Source organism: Rhyacophila brunnea, unplaced genomic scaffold (genome assembly GCF_057557595.1).
Source record: "Rhyacophila brunnea isolate RB1 unplaced genomic scaffold, BYU_Rbru_1.0 scaffold_7, whole genome shotgun sequence".
Taxonomy (NCBI): domain Eukaryota; kingdom Metazoa; phylum Arthropoda; class Insecta; order Trichoptera; family Rhyacophilidae; genus Rhyacophila; species Rhyacophila brunnea.
The window spans coordinates 45995655-46001654 of NW_028233339.1; the positions used below are offsets into that span (position 1 = coordinate 45995655).

Below are 6000 nucleotides of genomic sequence, written 5' to 3' on the forward strand. Positions count from 1 at the left end.
AATATATAAATTAAATGTCCGTGCGTAGACAGTTAAGTAGGCACTGTAGCCATTTCGGTAAACCACGTGTTTAATTTAGACAACGTCTTTAACGAGCTAGTACGGCGGCACGTTGACAATAATGCTATAATTTGACATCATTATAATTATGCATTTATGGTTCAAACGACAACTCACAAAACATCGCAGATTCTACTAACGCAGCCAAATTTTAATAATCATGATTATTTTGAATTAAGTGCCATATAGTCAGTTTGTATAATTAATTATAATACACAAATTCGTAAAAAAGTCATCTGATCTATGGATGCATAAAATCATCTAATAAAATTGTTGTCCTAGTATTTTTGTAGCATACATACCTACATAATTATTATTAAAAAAAAATACTATCTGACATCCGCAGCAGATAGTATATCGAATGAACTGAGGAATGAAGGAGCACATGTCTGTATAAATTTTTGCCTGTTTTGTATTTTTTAGAATGTGACATTCACATGTCCTTTGTACTACGTGTAAGTATTATCGAAACATATCGTTCTGTGTAAGCTATCAGTGTCAAATTAACAAAAATACTAATGATGTGATAATAAAATATTATTTCATGAAATGCCATTACTTTAGAGTAATTTGATTAATTAATTGCGTAAAGCTATAGATTTAAAACACTTAACTATGTGCGGTGGAAATGCGTTTTATTATTTCATTAAATAGCAGGTTTTGAAGTAATTTATGTAAATTTATAAAATAATTTAATATTTAGGCATTGGAATACTTAATTCAATTATTTATTAAGTATGTCGTTGTGTGAATGGAGGGCAATGCGTTTGGGGAGGGCTACATGATTGATAAGACAGCAGAATATATTTTGTTTTAATACACCGGGAGTCCCTTTACCTATCTTATACTTCATTATTCAGAAGTTTAATAATAACTAGATTCGGTAAAGATGTGACCTCAAAAACGATATGGTGTATTCATCTTAAACCCTATAATCATTTTGTAAATTTCAGTAGCATGCAGTAAGTTCAAAACTTTTAGGAAGTTTAGCGGGGTTATATCATAAGTGGGGAGTAATAATGAATTCTTCACTGCCTTGCTGCCTACACAGAATTTCTTTGGTACATTCGCGTAGGGGTAAACCGCAATGGACTAAAAGGATGAGGAAATAATCAGCTGAAATCTGAGCAGAATGCAACGCCAGATATATTATTACAAGAATTATTAATGCTTGTCATGTTATGTTACATACAATATACATTTAATCAGAGATGGAGATAATTAAAATGCATACCTTTTCGCATGTCTTTCTCTTAATTTATTCTGGCCTGGTCAGGAGGTAGTAACTCGATAGGGCGGCGGAGGATCGGGGTGGATGCCGCCCCTTGGAAGCGGCTCCCAGGGCGGGATGCGGCCTGCCCCACCCCGCTACCGCCCTGCCTACCACAACGGCCGCACTCCGACCACGCGTATGGGGACATTGAGACGAGACCGAACCGGCAACGCAACCGACAGCACGCGGTCCAACGCACATCTTGACAGCGCGAAAGACGGTTCGCGACTGACCATTCCGATTTGGTGCTTGATGACGAGTGGCGCGCGCAAGCTTGCTTCCAATTGGACTCCGGCAGGGCGTTTCCAATCCGACAATCATCTTGTCGAATTGTCGGGTAGGATTATTATGTGATTTTTATTGATTTAATTTAATTTTCATTGTAAATCAATTAATATTATGTTCAATGGTGTAAAAATAATCTTTAAAAAACCCCGTTCACTAAATCATCTTTATAAAATTAAAATCTAACTTCACATAACCGTAGGAATAACATCCAACATATCGACTGTATCTTCAGAATTTAATATAAATTATTGTACTGATTGTGACCGTGATTGTAAAACAGGACTACCTTTATTTATATAGCACATTAGGCGGAATCTAATGGACACGGGTTCAAGTCCCGCTCCGTACAACAACATTTATTCAATCTATATATTTCTGAGGAGTTCCAAAGTGTTTATTCTACCAAGTAAAATACCAACTTACTCGATAATCTAATATACCCGAATTAGCTTCATCCTCCTTGATTCGTTGTCGGTCTCCTAAAAAATATTGGAAGACATCATAAATACACTTACTTTACAGTGAATATACACATTTTATAACTGATACATGATTTTCTTTGACACTTAATAACCCAACTGAGATTATAAGAAAATATAAACTCAGCGCTCGAAATGGGCGGAGCGCACCGGAACGCAGCTACGGTTCATAAAATCCAATAAATTATCGCATTATATAAAGTATTGCATCCCGTTTCGTAAATTACTCAGCGGTAATTAAATGCACATACTTTTTACATACATATTTAAAATTTTAAACGAAACTTTATGACGTGTCGTAAGCGCCGTTTTTAGCCTGCGGTGCTGGCAAATTTTTCAGTTTGCGCTAACACTCGTAAGATAACCTCAATTACTTAAATTCACTCTCATTAAACTAATAATAATATATTATTATGAAACAATCAATATCACTGTATATATTCATATTAAATATTAAACTTTTGCCTGAGTACCTACTGGATAATTAAGCCAGTCCCCAAATCATAAGACGTAATCCAAACTACTAGACATATTGCTGAAATATTTTATGTCTCAACTGTTTGTATTTGTGATATCCAAGTAGCTGCTCTTGGTGATCTTGACGTGGTGAACATCAATATTGACATTGGTTCTTCTTTTCGTCTGGCATTAGTTTCGCCCTGCCACCGTGCCAATGAATATGAATAGTTTTGCTAAACACTATTAGTCGATAATTATATTGTTTATTTAGCCATTGCCCACCCTTATACAACACACCCTCTATTTTTACAGCAATTATTTATACAATTAATTGCATTACTAGCTAGTACGTGTTAATTCAATTCTCAACATACGCGTCACATTGATGGTATATATACCTAAATATAAAAAATATAATATACTTAATAGATTTTTAAATTCTTTGGCTAAAAAATATTTTGCTGAAAATATGTGAGTTTTTAATATAAATTAAAATTTGTTTTAGCGTGTTTCAAATTAACCATACATTATTACGCAATCCGGAAAATAGATAAGCACGAAACCCATCCCTTGAACAAGGCAAGGCGAATGAATTTTTAAATGTCGTGTTAAAATGATATTCTATCATACTTATTTGATATTACGGCAGTCAAGCTCATGCTATTGGGGATGAAATATGAGGTAATTAACGCGGGGTGGAAAACTGGATAACGGGTAGTGGTTTTGTACAGTGCCGCACTCAAAAGTGAATACTAATACATTATACTTATAATCATTGTTTGTACATAATTTGGAATGTTATATTATTAAATCTTGTGTATTCGTCGTTGTATGGCCGAATACTTTCAGAAAAGTTTCGTATAATGGTAAACGAACAGAATATTATTCAAAATGCATTGGATAATTTTACGAGGAACCGTTGATAGTCATTTGAAAAACACACTCTGCCGTTAAAACTTGCTTCTAGAGAAAAATCACATTTGAGGTGATGTTCAAATCCCGCGTCAATTCTGGCACAACAAAATCATCTTTGGATTGTGATCCATATTACGTAGAATAGATATTCTATATCTCTTTATATCAACACGTGTACATTTTTAAAACATGGTGTATTCATCATTAAATTATTATTGTTGAGTTTCAGATAGGTGCGTCACTTAAAGTATGTACTTTCATCTTCATTTATTTAATAATAAAATTGAATATTAATTCACACAGGTTACCTGGTAGGTACCTATAGCCTATCATTGTATCTTGTATATGTATATGCTACTACGACAACTAGTGACAATAAAACATAATTAACTAAAAACAATAAAAATATTTTAAAAAATTAAATAAAAAGAGCGTTTGGTGAATGGTTTCACTTTATTATGACTAGGTACTAGTTTTTTTGATTATTTTTATGATTGAAATGAAGTTGATCACGAGTGAAAACCAATAACGATATGAGTGACGAAATTAATACGAATATCGTAAACACTAACATGCTGACTAAATCCTTTAGAATCCAGAGTCTAAAATCTAGATTATAAAAACACAGAAAAGTTCGTCTACAATCACCTGAACATCGGCAAATTTGTTGACACCCAAATCTACGATGGGCTGGATACGTCACGCGTGTGAATGATCAAGTACCAAAAAATGCCTCACGAGTCACGTTTAATGCCACAAGAGGAAAATATAGTGCGGGATGACCATAACTGACGATGGTCTCCAAGGAGACTAGCCAGCCCTAGGAATGGTTGACTCGAGAAAGAGAACGGAGGACAGGGCAGATTGGAGGAGTCGACCAAGGTCCACTCCGGGCTATAGTGCCAGATAATAAGTCTCGAAAGTCTAGTGTACCTATAATGAATTTTCTATTTTAATAAAAAAAAATGATGTTTACCGAATATACCTAATTTTGAATATACCTAATTGTTTTTTTGCAGAAATCACCTTTTTTCAACTTCCTTATAACCTTCACGGCAGTACAACAATACATCACGAGAATCCTCGTAGAAGTACAGTGTCACATTAGTGTGATTCAGCCAGTGAAACTTTTTACACCTGAACAAGAGCAAAACAAAATACCTATCAATAATTCAATTGGTGTTCTACCAGAAATCTACGCGACAGGTAGCCGCATCTTACAAGCAGTCACTGCAATAATTATCACAAAAGTTCAGCAAGTGTTTGGCCCGCTTTCGATGGTGTATAGTGGTATTAAGGCCCTCCTCCCACGGAGCAACTGAAATCCGACGGAACTGAAACTAAAATTCCAACCAGTGTCTAGCTAATGTATTTCAATGGCGGCTCGCTGACGGTGAGACTGGAATCTCTCAGTTTCAAAACGGTCGCGAAGAGACGCGACATGATAGTCGCGCGGTGTCTCGAGTTTCCAGTCACCGTAAAACAGTGGTACCAATTTCAATAGATTCGGTGAAAAATCATATTTTATTACCAAAATTGGTAGCACTGCGTAACAAGTGTCATACTATAAAAACTATTAACAACCCAAAACGTCAAAAGTACAAGATAAGGAAAATTGAAATAACTTAATTGTAATCGAGTAAACGCAGCAGCGTGCGTGTTGTCGGTTTTTGTACAAAACAGCTGATGGTCCAGTTTGACAGTTTGAGGTTATGTGATTATTATTTCAAGTGTGTTTCAGTCGTTTCAGTAGCGCCGTGTGCGAAGCATCAAATTGGTCAGTTTATGAGTTCCATCTCCAACCAGTTCGGTCAGATTTCAGTCGCGCCGTGGGAGGAGGGCCTAAAAGTGCTCTTAAAATCCGTCAATATGCTGGAAATCTTATCGTTCATAGATAAAATTAAGACTAGTGTACGTTAACCGTTAACCCATACTTCCGCTTTTTCTACCCGACCCTAACCACACAGTCCAATCAAATTTACGATAAGTATTTTAATTTATATCTAATCCCGTTAGTAATAGTCAGAATTTGGGGTATTTTACCACGTTTTTCTTAGCTCGTATTCTTGTTTGTCCGGTGGTTGATTATCCAGTACAAATCTAGCAATCGATTTTTAACTAACTTCCCTACTAGCTAGAGACATTTGAAACTTTTAGAATGTATCAGAACACGATGCCAATGCATTCTTTTAATACTATTAGCCATCTTTAAGTAGAATTGGATTCATTTTCAGTTAATTCTGTTTTGTATGGAAAGTTATTTCAGAAAAATCTGTAAAAACTAAAAGACTATTATTGGTTGCTAAGGAGGTGGTCCTAACAACTAAATTATTAATATATACGTGCGTTACTATGGAAATCAAAATGACATTTCAGTATTCTATATTTGTTTGTTTGTTTTTCATTTACTTCATATCAAGTACAAGTTTGAGCATATTGTGCATAATAACTCAACAGAAAATTTAAAAACGTTGTATATAAAAAGTTCTTTTTATTTTGTAATTATTTATTTTTTTGATTCGGACC

General features: G+C 34.8%; 1 long non-coding RNA gene across 1 annotated transcript in view; it reads right to left on the reverse strand.

Moving 5' to 3' along the window:
- Positions 1-1563, reverse strand: part of LOC147064974 (uncharacterized) — a 70211-nt gene extending 68648 nt beyond the window's left edge. The window contains exon 1 of the long non-coding RNA XR_015071964.1: positions 1295-1563. This is a non-coding gene — a long non-coding RNA (uncharacterized LOC147064974). The remainder of the gene's footprint in view (positions 1-1294) is intronic.
- Between the last annotated feature and the right edge of the window lie 4437 nt (positions 1564-6000).